Raw genomic sequence first — 19,556 nt, forward strand, 5'->3', positions numbered from 1 at the left:
AAGAAATTGTTTGAGTCGGTCAAGCCAGTCCTGAAATGGAGGGGGAAATAGACCATAGGAAAGGAGAACTCCTGGCTGGCAGCAGTGGCTTCAATCACAGAATCCTGCTGACAGTTACCAGGACTCTATTTTCAAGAGGACTAGCAATGTGTTTGAAGCAAAAAACAAATTAAGGCTATATTTCTCTACAGTCCAAATTCTGCCCCAGGTTAACAAGCACGTGAAATGCTGCACCAGTCTTTTCATTTTGTATTTTAAAACTCTCTTATGCTCACTTGCTGCAGAGTAATTAGTACATTCAAGGGGGAAACCAGATTTTTTAAAGACACAGTTTTTTGTTTAGAAAAGTGACACTATGTGAGATTTGAAAGGTTAAATAGTAATTTATATGACAACTTTCTCCCCAATGGGGATGCAAATCAGATTCTGTCGTTCTCATTTCCTCCATTTTTTTCCTCACAAAAACCATCTGAGGTGGGCTAGGCTGGCCATTCGTGACTAGTCGAAGAGCACCCAGCGAGTTTCCAAGGCAGAGTGGGGATTCGAACCTAGGTCTCCCAAATCCTGGTGCAACACATTAACCACTGCCCTAAGTCAACTCTCCCCCTCCCATCCCAGCATGGCTCCAATCTGCACTGAAGCTCAGTAGCTCCCTCCCCATTCTTTGCAGTCAAGTCACAGCTGACTTATGGCAACTCCTGGTGGAGTTTTCACGGGAAGAGCCTGATTCCACATTGCAATTTTGGAATTCCTTGGAGGTCTCCCATCCAAATAATTTCCAAGATCAACCCTGCTTAGCATCTGAGATCATGCTAGCCTGAGCTATCCTGGCTAGGGGCCTTTACAGTCACTCACTCTCTCTCTCTCTCTCTCTCTCTCTCTCTCTCTCTCTCTCTCTCTCTCTCTCTCTCTCTCTCTCTCTCTCTCTCTCTCTCTGCCCCAAGAGCTAATCCTTCAGTGCATGCACAATTTTCATTGACCCCCTCAACTGAATGTGCAAATGGTGGCTATTGAAAAGGGTTGTGCTGGAGGAGAGGAAGGAATTTTTCAGCAAATGTTAGCTGTGAACATTGGCACCAAAGTGCTCCATCAGGCCAATGTTCCAGCTAATCCTATACCACAGTGTTTGATTTGGGCTGGCCATTCCAGATGTGCAAGTCACTGCTCGTGTCATGTGAGGAATATGTGTGTGCACAAACACAGTCCCCAAATTGCACAGCTTTCAGGAGGGTTTGAATACTGACATATCTGCCTGCCTCCAATGTGTGTATGGGGGGGATGTCATAATAAGTCCTAAGCATTCACAGGCTAGTAAGGTGTGATTCAGCTGCAGGGGGATGATGTCACAATACAGGTAATGGGATTAATGAAGCCTTTCCCACCTGCCTTACGGCACCTGCTTTGCACAATCTGGGCTGTCTATTGCCCTACAAACATCAAGCTCTAAGACATTCCAGTACATCTGCCTTTTCTACAACTGCAAAGCTGAAGAGACACCAACCCGTCCTGCATTCTGTGTTTATTCCGAGGAAGAATTGCCTTGCATCTCCCAGGTAAGTGTAAAAAAAAACCCCTAAGAAGACCCCTGCTGGATCAGAGGAAGGATCCTCCTAGTCCTACACCCTCTGGTTAGAGCATCATGGTTCCCTGATTGGAAGAGAGGTCTATTGATTAGTCATGATGGCTCAAAAGAGCCTCCAGCTTCAGTAGCATACCTCTGAGGGACGAGGGGCAAACTTCAGAGGAGGGTTTAATAGGTTCAGCCTTTGCTAGGCACAGTTGCTCGAGTGGGTTTTGGTCAATTTTACTTGAGAACATGTTTCTCCAGGCCAGTTGGCAACCTAGGAGGCAGAGGGGTAGGTGAGCCTCTTGCTACAATACCACTGCTACAAGGGAGTGTCCCTTTAAGACTCCACCACTTCATTTCAAGACTCTAAAAAGCTCCAGTGCTCGCCTTTGCGAAGCTGCCAGGGAATTGGTTTATTTCATTCTGAGTAAAAGGGGTTAGTAGGGAAGCAATTGGCTACCCGTGTTCCCCATCTCCTTGCAAATGTGCCATTTGAGCAGTTTCCCAGCAAGCCCATGACTATCAATAGGCAGAGGTAGGTCTTGCTATGCTGTCTGCTATCACATTCTGAGCTTCCACAATAGCACAAGGTAATGTAAATGTACAGCACACATTCTATATTTTCTTTTCTTTTTTAAAAAAGGAACAGGTCATTTTTAGCATGTATTTGGACTATTCCCACTACTGTATACAAAAGCATCTCTCAGGTTGGGTGTAGTTCCATTTTGTTGCCTCAGGGATTGACATGGGCCACCAGTTTTATGTCTACAGGAGATTATAAGAGCCCTGCAGGGACAGACCAAATCATCTCCCAGCCTGGTCCCAGCCTGAGAGGCCCACAGGCAAGGTTTAAAGGCAACATTCTTCACCTTTTTTTTGTCCACAGATCAACTGGTATTGAAAGGTATACTGCCTCTGAGCATGAAGGTTCCATCTGGTCATCCTCTCATCGCTTCTGGTCATTTTTATCCTACATGTATTTGTCTTGTTCTCTTCCAAACAACCTAAGCTAACGGCTGTCAACATTTTGCTTCATTTTGTGATGGTGAATCCCATCATTTAATGAAGTGTTGCATAAAGAAATCTACTTTTGTCCGAGATCTACTGCTCATCATTTTCACTATATAAACTCCAGTTCTAATGTTATAGAAGAGGAATAAAAAATTTGCTCTACCCAATTTCCCTTCTCCATGTATTCTCTATGTTTAATTAAGGTCTCTCCCCATACATCTTTTTTTTTCTAAACTAGAAAAATGCAAACACTCAGCCCTCTTTTTCATAGACTCCCGTCTGCCATTCCTTACCTCATTTGGTTGGCCTTTCCCCATTCTACAATAGCCTTGTGGTGAAAGGAACTCTAATCCTGGCTGTTGTGTGTTTTCTGGGCTGACCCTCCTGATGAAGCTTATACACTGAAACACCTCAGGCCTTTACATGACAATAAAACTGTCATTTGTCACTCCCCCCCTTTTTTTTCCTCCTTTTTTCCCCCTTTTTTGATTTATTGGCACTTAAGAACATAAGAACATAAGAACTAGCCTGCTGGATCAGACCAGAGTCCATCTAGTCCAGCACTCTGCTACTTGCAGTGGCCCACCAGGTGCCTTTGGGAGCTCACATGCAGGATGTGAAAGCAATGGCCTTCTGCTGCTGCTGCTCCTGAGTACCTGGTCTGCTAAGGCATTCGCAATCTGAGATCAAGGAGGATCAAGATTGGTAGCCATAGATCCATGGTGGCGAACCTTTGGCACTCCAGATGTTATGGACTACATTTCCCATCAGCCCCTGCCAGCATGGCCAATTGGCCATGCTGGAAGGGGCTGATGGGAATTGTAGTCCATAACATCTGGAGTGCCAAAGGTTCGCCACCACTGCCATAGATCGACTTCTCCTCCATAAATCTGTCCAAGCCCCCTTTAAAGCTATCCAGGTTAGTGGCCATCACCACCTCCTGTGGCAGCATATTCCAAACACCAATCACACATTGTGTGAAGAAGTGTTTCCTTTTATTAGTCTTAATTCTTCCCCCCAGCATTTTCAATGAATGCCCCCTGGTTCTACTTGGTGTAGTCCTGTTTTTCTTTTCTCTTTTGGGCATTCCAATCCTGGTTATTTTACCTTTCTCAAAAAGCCCTAGTACAGAGTTTTTCACTGCTGACAAACATTGAGTTGAATGGGTCCTTGACCTATCTCTGGACAGTCACTTCCCCTTCATATGCCTCTAGCTGACAGGCAGGGTTCTGGAGAGGTAATATATACATTCCCCAAATAAATAATTCACAGTTTATGCAAAAAAAATTTTTTGTCTGAATGAGCTCCATTTTACTCTTGCACAAAACTTAGCATGCTGTTCCATTGTCCATTCGTAACCCATCTGAAGGATCTTTTGGAGCTCTTTGCAACCTGCAGGCATTTTGTTACCCTGCATAACTCTGATGCCATCTATAAACTTGGCCCCTTCACCGCTCACCTGACTGCAGATCAGTGCTGAACACTAAACATTATTTGTCCCAGTACCGATCTGTGGGGACTTCGAAATTGCACCCTTATTCCGATAACACACCTGTAATGTTTCAGAAAGATGTAACTTTTCTCCTCCTTCTCAGACATGAGACAGGTGTCCTACAGCCAGCTGAAAACTGTCACTAGAGGCATAACAGTTCCCGGAGCAGGAGGAGGCATTCATACAGTGGAAAGGGCATTCCTTCAACAATGTACAGGTACGGTACAAGGTCCCCATGCCTTAGGTGCTCTGTAGTGCAAATGTGTTCTTGAGAGGAAATCTCCTGGTCTTTTAGCCCAGATTTCTCCACTACTACCACCACCACCACCACCACCACCACCACCTTAATTTATTAATGTACCCAGTGGTGGGATTCAAATAATTTAACAACCGGTTCTAGTGGTGGGATTCAAATAATTTAACAACTGGTCGTTTACAAGCACCATTTTAACAACCGGTCCTGCCGAAGTGGTGCGAACCTGCTGAATCCCACCACTGACTATACCACATTAGACTGTGGTTATGGCTATGGTCTGACAGTGAGGTTTCTGGCATAAACTCAGAAACTGAATGCATGCTTTATCTATTAGCAGTTATATATTGTAAAGATTTTATCATTTTCCTATGGTTAGCAAGCAATTATTACATCTCCGAGAATCTGGGAGACAGAGAACCTCACAAACCACATTCCTATTCTTGTTCAACGAAGAGCAATTTTAGATTTGCCCATCTTGAATAGCAGTGGGAAAGCCCAAAAGTTATTTGGTTTGAAGGAAATTTCAGCTTGAATTATGAACGGAACAGGGCTTGTTTTGTGTCTGCCCAGAAGGAAACAGATTAATATCCGACTGTTTATATAAGCCATTCACTGTACTCTTTGATTCCCGCTATTATGTAAATAAACTGAAAAGTCAGGATGACAGTTTGAACAAACTTTGCTCAATGAATCCCAGAATGTTTGAGTTAAGGGTGACTTTCAGATCAGTTGTTTACACCTCCTAGCTAATTTCACAGGCAGGCAGGTCAGACGTAGATCCAACATGTGAACACGGCATTGAACAGCAAGTGTGCCCCATAAACCCTTGTTTACTTAACATGTGCTTAACAATGCCCCATTTTGAAAATGCATTAATAATTATATACCTGAATTATTAAATCATGAATTAAAATTATTACACAAACATACAATTAGACTAATATCCTCCTGCTTGCATTAGGCTTTGTGCAAGCAGAAATGGATCAAGGGATATAATTAGGTTTTCCTCATGTAGTAGTAGTTGGTGGTGGTGGTGGTGGCGGTGGTGGCGGCGGCGGCGGCGGCGGTGGCGGCGGCGGAGGCGGAGGCGGCGGTGGCGGCAGAGGCGGAGGAGGAGGAGGAGGCGGAGGAGGCGACGGCAGAGGCAGAGGAGGAGGCGGCGGAGGCGGAGGAAGAGGAGGTGGCGGCAGCAGCTTATGGCAGCTCCATAGAGTATTCAAGGCAAACGATGAAGAGAGGTCATTTGCTATTGCCTGCCTCTGCACTGCAACCCTGCTTAACCCCTGAGATCTGAGAAGATTGGGCTAGCCTGGGCAATGCAGGCCAGCACATGTTATAGCCTACAACATCTTAGGAAAAAAACACTTCTACTTACTATTACATTAGGAGTCTGCAACCTGCAGCTCTCCAGATGTTCATGGACTACAATTCCCATCAGCCCCTGCCACCATGGCCACCATCTGGAGAGCCGCAGGTTGCAGACCCCTGCATTAGCAGAAGTGGACCATGGGATGCATGCCAATGAGCCAGGGGAATCCCTACATTTTAAAAATCAAAACAGGAAGATTGGCCTGGATGTTCCAAGAGCAACTTTATGGAGTCAAGAAGTCTATAAGATACCTGCCTGTTAAAGTGGCAGAAACACGGTATATACTAAATTGTGAGATAATCCTTCAAAAATAAGGCTCCTTAAGGCAAAATGATAGATATGAGCAGTTAACGTTAACACAGATTCACATATGCACAAGTTTCATTTTCTTTGGAACCATCCAGTAGACTGATCTCAACTGGTTTGGCTGCTTTGTCTTTCCTCTAAAGCATCTTCAGACATGGCGTCCATGAAAACAGATATTTGCTAGAAAACTCTCATCAACTTCTCTCCTAGACTAGAAAACCCACATCAACCTCTCTCAGAACTGCAATTCCCACAATTCCTGAGGAAAGCCATGCCTTTTCAAATTGCCTGAAGCTAGTTCAGCAGCTGCTAAAGCATAGGTGTGATCACCTTGCTATTGGAAAGCCATATCTATGACCACCGATGGTCTGAGACTGTGCTATTTTGTTTGCAGGTGGCTCAATAGAGAAGTCTTCTCGAGCATCTCAGCCAATCCGTGATTTCACTACTGTAGTCCAACCCCCTGTCCAGAAAACCCTGCAGCAGTATCTTGGAAATGGGGAATACCCCTCATTTCAGTCTATTGCAATGTTTGAGAGCAGTTTTATCCAGGTAAGTGAATTGCAGGTGATGATATCATCTCACTATCATGTACTCTAGAACCGAGGCAGTCTGAACCTCATAGTGAAGAATTCTTATCACTGGCAAGACATTCCCAGTGAGTATTTTATATTACGAGGTGCTCCTGTATGTTATCTTTCCAGACTGTAGTTAAAAGATTTCATTATATTAAATACTCCCTGAACACAGAAAATGTCAGCCTAGCCTAGCCTAGCCTTCTAGCAGACTGATTTTCAATTTGTGGAGGTTTGGTTTTTGTTGTTTGTTGTTTTGTTTTGAACAAAGAAGTGTTCACACACATACACACCCCTACAGGGTGAAGTGGTACAGGACAAGAACAGTTCTACCATCACATATGGTTGTTTGTGAAGAGTAGGCAGGTGACCTTTTGCCAACTGGTCATTTCACAGTGTTTACGGAAGCCAATCACTGGCACTATCCTATTGCCAATGAGATGGCCAGCAAGAATCTTACCAATTCTCTGCTCCCCTGCCTATCTGAACCAAAGCAGTAGCAGAATTCTTCTCACTTCTGGCAAGACAAGACAGAAAGATAGTTAAAAGGGATTGCCAATGAAATAACTGGTATCTGTCTGTCAATCACTGCAGGGAACAAGTTTTCTTCAGTATGAGGCCTGCCTTTTGGGGTTCCACAAGATTCAGTCCTGCCCCATGTGCTATTCAATCTCTGTATAAGAAGCCTTAGGAGAAATCAGTCATGGCTCTGAAACTGGGTGCCATTAATATGCTGACAACACCTAGCAGTACACTTAGTTAGTTAGCTGTACGTTCAGTTAGTTAGACATCCTTCAACCATTAGTTGAAAGGCTAAGGTTAAGAAAGTTGAAACTGGATCCTGAGGTAAATATACAAAAGGTGGACTATTAGTGAAAACAAATTTTAAAAATCAGTTTAACAAAAGTTTTTAGTTTAAATACTATCTATAGTTCTAAAAAGGGGATGTATTGTAAAACTGGAAAATTTACAGAAAAGAGCAACTCAAGCCGTCCAGGTCACAGATCGCTTTCTCCAGTAAAAAAGGCTGAAACATTTGGAGCATGTTAGTTTTTGTCATTGTTTGTTCAGTTGTTTTTAAGAAAGGTAAAGGAACAAACAACGGAGGTAAGTAAAATGATGCTGGCATGGAGAACATGGGTCAGCAAGAACTTCTTCCATAATACTCAAATCTGGAGTCACTCAACGAAATTGGTGGAGAGGCAACTCAGAACTGATAAAATAAAGTACTTCTTTACCCAGCGCATAATTTGCTAGTGGCATTTGCTGCCACTAGATAGGGAGATGATGGCTTTTTGGATAAGGTGATTTTAAGCCCCTCGGAGGAGAGGTCTGTCAGAGTCTATTAGCCAAGAAGTAAATGGAATATCCTTGTGCAGAGATAGGATGATGGTAACTATTGGGGGGGGGGGGAGGGAGTGGAGGAGTGTTCTTGTCTTTTTTGCCCCAACTGTGGGTTTCACTGAGGCCTTTGGCCTCAATATGATACTGGACAATATGATACTGGACAAGACCAACCCTTGGTGCAATCCAGCAGGTTTCTTTTTGTAGATTATGTTATAGACTAACGTAACAATAGCATCAGGGGAGGGTCTATACCTCAGTGGTAGAGCATTGGCTTTGCACAGAGGTGTAGCTCCAAGGGGACAGAGGGGTGTGTGGCACCCCGGACGCGCGCCCCTATGGGGGTGAGGCAAGGGCATGGTGGGGTCATTCCAGGGCAGGAAGGGGGCAGAGGATGCACCAGTACACCAGGCACTTTCCCCCCTTGCTATGCCTCTGGCTTTGCTTGCAGAACGTCCAAGGTTCAATCCTTGGATCTCCAGCTAAAAATAGGCAATAGATGATATGAAAGAATCTTGACATGAGACTCTGGAGAGTTGCTGCCAGTCAGAGAAGACAATACTGGTTGTCATGAAGTTCCCCCCAGCTGGCAGAACCTCTGCTTTCCAACCATTGGGACCCAACCTATAAATTCACCAGCCCTGTGAGATGGGCTTTGTGTCAATGTAGATAGCATGGTACTGGGCTCTAGCAAGTTGGTAATCACTAGAGAGTCCAAAGCGTTTCTTAAGATTTATTTTTCTTAGAGGTGAATGCAACGCAAGAGGAGGAAATACAGTCAACAAACCAAAACTGTGCTAACTGTATATTCTTCTTGGAAAGCCAATACATACAATTTCCACATAGCTGACTATCAACTTCAATCAGTTATGTGGTCCCAACTTCTGCCTGTGCCTACAAGCCACCTGGTCTACAATGTCTTCAACTCCCATCCAAAAAAGCCATTACTTTCTTATTAGAGTCAAAGCCAATTTCACAACCCCCCTTCAAGAGTGTTTTGATTAAGGACTCAGTTCTATTGTACATGACTCAGCACTCCTGGGACCTGCCAAACAATTAATTCATTTTACTGACTGAGTTATCTATAGCTGACTCTCACCCTCTTATTTCCAACAATTCCTCTCAATCAAGAAAATTTTATTTCCAAGAAGGCAAATCTTCTTGATACTGATCTTCACAGATCAGTGATCTGACTTAGTATCAGGCAGACTTGCATGTCTGGTTTGCCTGGCTAGAGGCAGCCATCTTGAGTTGCTTGATCCCTAAAAGCATCATGCCAAAGTGATATGGGTTGTTTGCTGCTCTTGGTTTTCTCTTCTTGAAGGTCACACGAAAGGGCAAACAAGCATTTCTCCACAACAACTGCAACAGGGCCATCGTGGGCATTGCCACCACCAACCCCAAACTGCCCTTGCCCAATGTCATGTTCATGGCTCGTCCAACCGTTGGCCAGATCTCTTCGGGACAGCACACCGAAGAGCTCATGCTGACCAGGTGAGTCAGAAACACACAACACCCATGGAATCATGCAAAACAATTGCTGTGCACTCCTCTACCCTGAAGACACTCTAACAAGATGTAAAGGTGTTTTGTAACCCCAAGCAAGATAAAATGTTGTTTCCTCCTTCATTAATTTGAACAGCACAGCATAAATTCATGGAAAACAAACCTTCGTTTTCTGAGACACAATTTTCATTGTGTTTGTATTGTCCTGGACATTAGAGTTGAAGTAACTGATGTACCTACAATGTTTTCATTCTGGGTATACAGTGTGTAATAATTTAAGAACTGGCTGTATTGTTTTGCTTTAATAGAAATGGGGTTGCCAGCTTGGCTCCAGCAAATATTGGGAATTTTTTAGGGCAGTCCCTGCGGAGGGTGGCATGTCAGAGGACATGATGTCACATCTTTCACACTGCCCTAGTAATTTCCTTTATCTTTATTGTAAAAGCAATAGGGGTTGTGGGAAGGTCTAAAACATTATGGAGGATGTGATGTCTATTCCAGGTGGAGGTTTAGAGAATGTGATGTCACTTCTGGGTGATGTTCTATGTCTTCCTCATAGAAATTGGGGAGATTCCTAGAACATCATCATTAATAGTACTACTACCTCCCCCCCCCCCTCCCATTTTTTCTTCAGCTTTTCACATAATCAAAGATGGGGGATTTAGAGCTGGTGATTGCCTTCTGTCATTGGGCAGATGGCAAGAGGAAAAGGGGGCAGGGAAAGTCCATTGGAGGCCAAGAGGAGTTCACCATCTGGCTAGATAGGTGGCCTCCAATGGAGAGGGACAAGACTAACAAGAAAAAGATAGCTGGGCTTGCTCCACAATGTGTACCTATTGCCATGGTGCCCCAAGCAACTGACTGCCTTGCTTGTGCCCAGAAACCAGCCCTAAGCAAACTTCCCCCTGGCCACCACACCAGGGCACTTCCCAGTTACACTACTGGATGGAACATGGAAGATCAGAAGGAGGATCCCATCTGTTAGATAGGTTGGACCTATTTATTGCCCCCAGTGCTCTGCATTTTCACCCTCTTGGCTTTCATAACAGGCTCATCCCTTTGAAGTTCGTCCGGATCTCCATCCATGACTCCAAAAAGCAGCTCATCAAGATCAAACTGATCAACAGGCGTTCTTATTACCTTCAGCTTTACTCCTCCACCGAGGATGAAAAGGCCTTGTTTGACTGCTGGCTGTCTCTAGTCCACCTCCTCCATCATCCGCCATGGAGATATCTACGGCAGTGCCCCCGTTCCCGCACAACAGCTGACAGCCTTAGTGTTCAAGTTGTTTCAAGTGAAATAGACACAAAGCTAGATCATATGTCTGACCACATCTCTGACCATATATCTTTAGATACAGAGGTAAGTGCCGAGGGCAAAAATCTGAGGAAACTTTTTTCCAGGGAACTTTTTTCAACATTTCCCATAGAAAAATCGAGAAATATGGGAGAGCACAGAAAACTATGCTACTATCAGATTTTTTCCTTCTTCTTGAAAGAGTGAAAAGGGCTAAGGTAGCTCAAAGTGCAACAGTATGCAGCTCTCTCTTGCTTTAGTATTGGGTGTATCTATAATTTTGCCTCTAAAAAAGTAAGGCAGTTATATTTTAAAATTTGTTAAATATTCTAATTGATACAAGTTAATAACTACATTATGAAGGATACCTTTTATGTCATTAAAGGAGGAAAATAGGCTTTGATTCAAGAAGAAATCAATTTTTTAATATATTTCAAATATCCCTCAGATTTTGATTAGGGGGGATGCCCCCTTTTCCCATGGTTTCAAAATTGCTGACAACTTTACATGTTTATTTTTAAGGTATAAACATCTACCACAGAGTAGGGTTGCCATATGCACACTGGGGATGAGAGGTTTCCCACCCCCAGTAGGCATTGCCTATGAGCGCTCCAGTAGCTGGCAAGAGAAATTAAAAAAAAAAACACTGTCAGTGATAACATGAGGTCACTTAGTGGTGATCCAGAAGCGACATCATGCCGCTCTAGCAATGACTGGAAACTCTATGGTGGAAAACATAAGTTTCTGGTGATTCCTACACCGATTTAACATCCCTTCCAGATTTTTCCTCAAGTGATGTCATGCTGTCGCTGACAGCTGCCTCCTCAGGTCACCGCCTCCCAGCTTTTTTGTCCCCTTTCAAGGAATCCAATTGTTCTATCTTTGCTGACTTTTAAATATGATTCTTTCCTTCCCCTCTCTTTTTTTCTTGCTTTCCTCATCCCACAGCATTTTGACCACCTTCTTGGCTTGAACTAAGATAAGGAGCCAGACCCATGATGCCATTATATGCTGTTGGAGGGGGTTTAGTGCCCATTTGTGGCCAGTTGGTGCTTTCCAGTAGCTGCGTAGAATGGCTACTTCTTTGTCTAAGCCCCCCCTTAAACTATCCACTTTCCTTCCCTTTCCACAACCTTCCTCTCTTCATATGCTGTCTATATTTATTGAAAATGACTCCAGCCTGTAGCAGCCTCAGCTTCCTCTGTGACCTCTTCTCTGTACTTTGGCTCCTGACTGTCACAAATTCATGTTGCCTTTATGACCCCTGGATGGAAACTCTGGCTTGTTTGACAGTCCCAGTGTGCCTTGGCTGCTGCCACCACCTTCCGCCCGGCCACTTCTCCTCTCAGTCCCCTTCACCTTTATCCTGAACTCTGCCACGGTCGTTTGCCTGTCCACAGGATGCCCTCCCTGGCTTCCTGTCTGTTCTTGTGTCTAACACAAACTCCTGGCTTCCAAAGCGTTACCTCTTCTTATTTCTCTACTCTTGTGTTCAGTTTCATTTTATATTTTTACTTATAATTTTGATTTCTAGGCCGCCCTTCCGCATCCAGGCTCAGGGAAGCTTCCAACAGCAATCAAACAGTCAGTCACAAAAATCATGGTCCCATGGCGCCCTTTTCATTAAGGAACTAACAATGTAGAAAAACAGAGGACCTTAAACAACAACAAAAAGAAAAAAGGGAACAGAGGGAAGGCAGAAGGGCCAGCCAGTTAGATACTGTTGTTGCCCTCAACTAAAGGCCTGGCATAACAGCTCCATCTTACAGGCCCTGCAGAACGGTGACCAATCCTACAAGACCCAGGTCTCATTTGACAGAGCGTTCCTTCAGGCTGGTCCAGAGCTTTGTCCTGATTTTCTGGTTCCTCCACTCACCCAAGAGTCTCCCTCACTACCCCTTTTGTCTGGAGCTGCCACTCAGAACACCCCCCCTCCTCACTTCCTGCAAATTCCTCCTTTTCTATAGGCACAAACCCTCTACCCTGCAGAAAGCAAGCCTAGCCATCTTTAAGTGAAATGCTCTCCCTTTGTTGATCTCCACAGCTGCCCTCTTTTCCCTTTCTCTTGGTGTCCCCTTATGTCAAACTTTGAATTGGAAGTTCCTCAGAGCAGGAACCTTTCTTGTACCCTGACATACATATTGATTGTGTGATATAAATAAATTATATTAATAATTTCTTATAGGATGAAGTCTTGGAAGTCGAGAGCGATGCTTTACCTCTAGAGAAGAAGGCAACAAAAACTGTGTTCCCAAGCCGGGACACTGTTGTGGGAGAAAATTACACAGAACCAGAGGATTATCTAGTGCGTACGAAATCTGTGCTGCAGGACATCAATGTGGGAGAGAGTTACACACAATCAGAGGATGATCTATTGCGTACAAAATCTGTGATGCTGACCAGTAGCAGGCGGAGTCTGGGCTCTGGATGGGACAGCTTTGAAAACTACAAAGACAGCTCAACTACATCAGAAGAGGCATCCAAGTAAGAAACATTTTTTTTTGTCTCCAGGAGACATGCCACATGGAGAACAGGACAAAATTGCTTCAGCTTTAATCATACCATACATACTGATGACCATCCCCCAAGAGGCGGCGTATTTCTCAGCACACTTCAGTGCCTTGTTAGAAATCCAGGGAGGTTGAGGAGCAGCAAAAATGCCTCATACTACTTGGCATGATGGTACAGAGAAGTCACACACATATAATCCAGAGTAAGCTCTTTTATCCAAAGGTAATTTGATAATCAGTATTGTACTATACCAAATGAAAGGTACGTGTTGAAATAGTCAAAGAGAGTTGGCTTATTGAGTGACAACACGCTGTGTCAGAATTTGCCAGCTCAGGAGAAGAAGACAAAGAATTCACTGCTGACCTTGGTTCATTCTGGAACTGAGAGTGTACAGCACCCCCTAGCAGAAGCGTAGCAAGGGGGGAAAGCGTCCCCCCCCCCACCATGCCCCCGGAACACCCTCGCCACGCCTCTGCCTCCTAGTGAACTCTACACACATGGATTACACTCTTCCTTCAGACCTCATTGAATTCAGGGATTTATTTGGCCCAGGCCTCCAACCCTTCTTGATCACTTGTGAACACTAGGAGCAGTCAAGAAGAAAGAAGAATGGTTGCTGGATAGCATGATGCCTTCCTTTCTTCAGTTTGGCTGACCACATGTGCCTCACACTAAGTCACACCATTGGTCTTTCAAGTTCAGTATGGTCTACTGTGACCAGTGGGAATTTTCCAAGGTCTCAAGAACTTTCACATCACATCATCCTTTTCAAAGGGGAGATGTCAGTGGATTGAACCTGGGGCCTTCTGTATGTCAAGCAAATATTTAGCCACTGAGCCACAGCTCCCTTCCCACTGTCAATGAATGAGAAGCTGAGGTTTTATCACAGTATGCAGTGATTCAGCAAGAGTACTATACAATTGCTCAGTAATCGGTGGCTACTTAGAAGCTGTTGATGTCACGTCTAAACAGCTGAACTCTGCAGTACCAGTTCTCTTATGAACAGCTCTCCTAATTTTATTTAGCAGTCTTGGGCTTAAATCAGCTCTAGGCTGCCTCTACCTGCTTGATAACTCCATGCTCCTTCACCCTCGTGGTGGTAAGAAGGGGATACTGTGGTTGATGTCTGTTTGTTTCCCTATCACAGTATATTTTTTGCAGTCAACTGGTTTTCAAAGCTTTAGAATAGGAAAAGGGGAATGATTAATTAGTGCTGGGCCCATGAGCTGGTCAGCCTTTGAAACAGAAGGTCAGCCTTGGCAATTGTTGCTCACTCCTATATGCCCTCTTCCATTGCTCCATTGACAAGTGTTGATTGAAAATGGATGGAATGAGAGGCAAGATGATTATACCTTTAAGAGACACTGGAACTAATGTTAAATGTAGACACTAACTGCTTCACAGTAAGGCTGCTTTGGCATATTTCTGCAGTGTGACTTGAGGGAACTGTCCTGGGTACTGAAAGTCATATTTGTTAACTGTTCTCCGAACAACTCACAGTCCTGGCGGTGAACTTTTCAAGATTTAAATGGCCTGGGTTCACCAGAAGGACCGGTTTCTCCTACCATAATATTGTCCATATGTTGACCTCATCCTAAGAGGTTTTTCTGCAAGTCCCCCCTCCTTTTGTAAGTTAGATGGGTTCCTGCTGGAGCAAGGATATTTTTTCAGTAGTTATGCTCTGCTTATGCAAAAAAATATTTGCCTGGTATCCTCATTGTCCTCTTTTAGGCACAAAGTATAAAGTCTTAGATTGGTGACTCAGAGCACATGTTTTCCATGCAGAAAGTCCTAGCTGTTGGGAAGGATTTTTCTCTTGAAACCCTGAAGAGCCATTGCTAGTTACACAATTCTGAACTAGATAGTCCAATGGCTTGACTTGGTATGAAGCAGCTTCACGTGTTCATTTCCATTCTTTTATGGTCTGTAGGTTTTTTAATGGAACCAGTGCAGTGAAGTAGTTAGGGCTGGGTTTGATTCCTCAGTCCTCCACATGAGCCCAGCGTTCAACTCTGCACTGCCTGCTGCCTCTGAGACCCACATAGACTTTGGAGGCAGCTTGGCATTTGGGGGGATCAGGTAGAATACACCTGGAAAGTTTTGAATTTCTGAAAAAGAAATTGGGTACACTGAAGATTCAGGTTTTTTCAGATTTTTTTAAAATTGGTTTTTTTAAACCCAGACCTGAAAAATACCATTAAAATGGTGCAGAATCCTTCTTTTCACCACCACCAGGTTTGTAGAATTTTGTGGTCATTTCATTGTTGGAAATGAGTGAGTGCCTTATGGTTATTAATGCTGCTGTTTCTGTTCTGCTGATTTTGTATTGTATATTTCTATGTATTTCTATATTTCAAGGGCTGTCTGCAGAAAGGAAGCCTGTAAACCTTGAATGAACAAATAACCAGGCTGGCAACACAATCCTGTACAGAGTTGCTCCAGTCTGATGTATTTATTTTATTTATAATTAGCTTTATAGGCCTCCTTCTCCATGACAGGCTCATAATTAAAAATTCAGTCAGTTCTTACAAACCTTCTCGGTGGTGCCATAAAATCAATTTTAACTAAGGGAATGAATTAGGAATAGGGAAGGGAGGAGAAGGAAGGAGAAGGACAGGAAAAAAGGGATAGAGAAAAGAGGTTAGGGTGGCCAGTTCTTGTTGGAAATGCTGTTGCTGCCCTCAGCCTTAGGCCTGGCAAAATAGCTCCATCTTGAAGGCCCTATCAAACTGGGATAGGTCCCACACGGCCCAGGTCTCATTTAACAGAACAGTCCACCAGGCCGGGGCAGAGTAAAAAATACTCTGGCCCTTGTCAAGGACAGCTGAATATCTTTCGGACCAGGGACCACGAACAAGTTGTTATGCATGGAGTAAAGTGCTCTCTTAAGGGTCTATTTGGAGAGACAGTCCTGCAGATATGAGGGCCCCAGACTGCTCAGAATTTTGAACCAGACCCAGTACGCATCAGTAGCCAACTTCAGAAATGAGGTGTCACCACTGAAAAGGCCCTGGTCCTAGTGGATGCCAATCAAAGAAATGCATAGAGCGACATGTAGGGGAACAAGTGCACTCTAAGGTACCTTGGCACCAAATATTTGGGGTCTCTAAAGGATAGTTGCAGCACCTTGAATTTAGTTTGGATCCCAACCAGCATCCACCACTGTAATGGGGCCAATACAACTCGCAGCAGTTAATAATCTTTCTTCAAACTTTTGAACCAGCTAAAGTCTCTGAATAGTCTTCAAAGGCAGCCCTACACAGTATGTGCCAATAGTCTAATCTGGATGTTACCAAGGCATACACAGATAGTCCCATGCGTGCCAATCTCAGTTTATTAGAAGACAGGGTGGAATACAAATGATTCCAGACAGCTTTTGTCAAGATATTCAAGGTTCAAGTTTTCATTCAAGGGGGGTAGGGGAACAATCCTAAGTGAGTCTACTTGACATTAAGTCTGATTTTATTCCATAGATCTTACTCCCTGGAAAGCATTTTTAGGATTTTTTACCTGGGCTTGTCTGCTTCAAGGCTATTCCGTTAAATATACCGCTATACCATTCTGAGGCCAGTTCATTCTTTATGTTAAAGTATATTTACTAAAACCACCCAGAACCAGCAATTGCTCCTTGATATTTTGGCTAGACCATTTGGCAAAATTAGTAATTGCTACCCTCTGTGTGTATAAAAAATAGAATAATATGGCCCTCAAAGGGTTACAACTACTAATCTGATTGTTTTTTCCCCTTAGGAAAATCAGCCTGTTATACAGTACATTCCCAAACGAGTCAGACCTAACTTTCAGCGTAGTTTCCCTTCCACCAACAGAGATTCCAGGTTAGCAGAAAAACATCACCCGGTTGCTCCTTTCCCCCCTTTCATACAACATGGCTCTAAGTTGCATAAGAATCTCAGAATGGTTGTTTTGGGTCAGTCAAATGCAGTGCTGGTCTTGGAGATTCTGGGACCGTGGGCAAATGTCCAGTATGTGGCTTGGGAATCACTGCCACTGGTGCCTGCTGGCCCCCATGGGAGCCACCTCCTGCCAGGGCCAGCCCACCCCCAAGTGAGAGGGGCCATAGTTGGCCATAGTTGGCCATATGTCCCTGCAGAGAGCAGATGACCCTATCTATGGATGTGGTGGGTATGAGCAACAACTGCCAACAAGCAGCCCCAGACCCACCTTGCTCTCCCCTTCACACTGTGAAGGCAGGTCTGTTGGATGGGTGGGCCATAGGGCAGGGCTCTTTCCAGGGTCATTTCTGCCCTGCTCATTGAGACAGCTGCATAAACTGGGCACCCTGAAGCTGCAGCCTCGTGCAGTAAAGAAACATCAGAATGTTCTTTAGCTGTGCATATTTAAGTTAGTAATATTATTCAGGTGAAACTTTGTTGGTTATTAAGCCAGTAATTGGGTAAGGATCAATGGTTACAAAGATATAGGTCGTCTTCTTACATATCTGTTTTAGATTTGTTGGGTAATATGACAGTTAGTGGAAATATGACTGATGTTTATTTATGTTTTTGCTGTATACCTGTTTATTTGGTTTCTATAATAAACATTGGAGGGCAGGGAGAAGGTGGTTAGGTGAACATGAGGTACAGACCAGAAATGGGAAGGATGAGGTAATTGTGATTCTCTCAACTAGACACAAATTCACAAAGCTGCAGCTTTTGACATTCCTACCAGACATCTGCCCCATCTTGGGCTGATGCAGGTATGGTCCACAACAGTGGTGTAGAGCCAATGGGGCTGGGTGGGGCCTGATGCCCTGGGTGGAGCAGCAGAGTGGGCGTGGTGTGGCAGGGCATTCTGGGGTGGGGGGGTGGACAGTGCTGCTGTAGGGGCGCACGGTGCACTCGTACCCCAGGCACAGTTCCCCCTTGCTCCGCCTCTGCTCCACAAGGAGCATTCCCATGTTAATCTGGAAAAAAAGAACTACATAGAGAATCGCCACTGTGTAAAAGCAGACTGAGCCCAAGTTTAACTTCATGGCTGAGTTTGGAATTAGAAAAAAAGGAGATATTAAAGAACATTATTTAAAAACAATACCCCTAGCCTCGCTGCAGGGTAAAACTACCAAGGAATAAGCTCCTTGTGTCTGTCCATTCTTTCTCACATGTATGTCTTTGTGTTTGGTTTCCAGTAAAAGGAGAAGATAGCAGCATCAATATCATCACCCACTTTTCCATTGTCTCTGAACAAGCTGATAAAGGAATGGACGGCAAAAGCTGATCACGGATGAAGCAGCGTCTAGGACTGATCTGGGTAGAGGCAACAAAGGGGAGCCATGTGTAAATGGAGGAAGGCCTTTTCTGGGCTTCAGTTCTGAACAGTTATGGGGGTGTGGGGAGTGAAAAGGCAGCTGTGAGTACTCTACCTCCCGGTGGTGCCTGCAGATCTCCCAGAATTACAATTGATCTCCATATTACAGAGATCAGTTTCACTGGAGCAAAAGGCAGAGTCTGTAGCATCATATTCCTGCCGAGCTGGCTCTGTATTCAAAACCTGCCTCCAGTAGAGTTACGAACTGCTGGATGTGCCTGTAGATCTACTGGTGGATTGTATAGCATTGCACCCCACTGAAGTCCCTCCCCTCGCCAAATCCCACCCTCCTCAGGCTTCATCCCCAAATCTCCAGATATTCCCCATGCTAGGGTTGGCAGCCTTAGCTGTGAGGAGGGGGTTAGGGGGCAAAATTCCAGGGGGCCTGGTTACCCATAAGCTGGGCACGACAGTGCTGCTGTTCATGTAACCTCAACTCATGAGTTCTGTGGGGCAGAACTTGGAATGAGTTTGCAACAACAAATTTTAAAAACAAAATGGTTTACTTTCTTAACATATAACATCAAACATCAGCATTTAACATCACACTTCAAGGTCCTGTTCAGGTTGCATCTCAAGTCCTTCTAGTTGCAGTCTTCTGATATTGCCAAGTCCAATTCTTCCTGCAAGTGTGTTGGCTCCTGAAGACTCCAAGGGCTTGGTGAACAGGATTCAACATGATGGTTTCCAGGAGAACTCTCACCTATTACAAACACAAAAACCCTTAACAAGGTGTTAAAGGCTTATACAAATCAAGGTCTGAGTCTGGTAGCCTTGTCTCCTCCAAACTACATGAGCTCTGCAGCCTCCTGCTGCTTTGAGTCTCCACCCCTTTCTGGGTCAACCCATTCTGAGCATGGGGGTTACATTTGCCTCGAGGATCAGCAGCCCCTTTACTGAAGTGGACAGAAGGAGGAATGTGGCTTTGGGCCAGTCACTCTCAGACAAGCCTACCTCAGAGGGTGTCTGTGAGGCTAAAATTGGCAGAAAGGTACCAT

Source organism: Sphaerodactylus townsendi, linkage group LG01 (genome assembly GCF_021028975.2).
Source record: "Sphaerodactylus townsendi isolate TG3544 linkage group LG01, MPM_Stown_v2.3, whole genome shotgun sequence".
Taxonomy (NCBI): domain Eukaryota; kingdom Metazoa; phylum Chordata; class Lepidosauria; order Squamata; family Sphaerodactylidae; genus Sphaerodactylus; species Sphaerodactylus townsendi.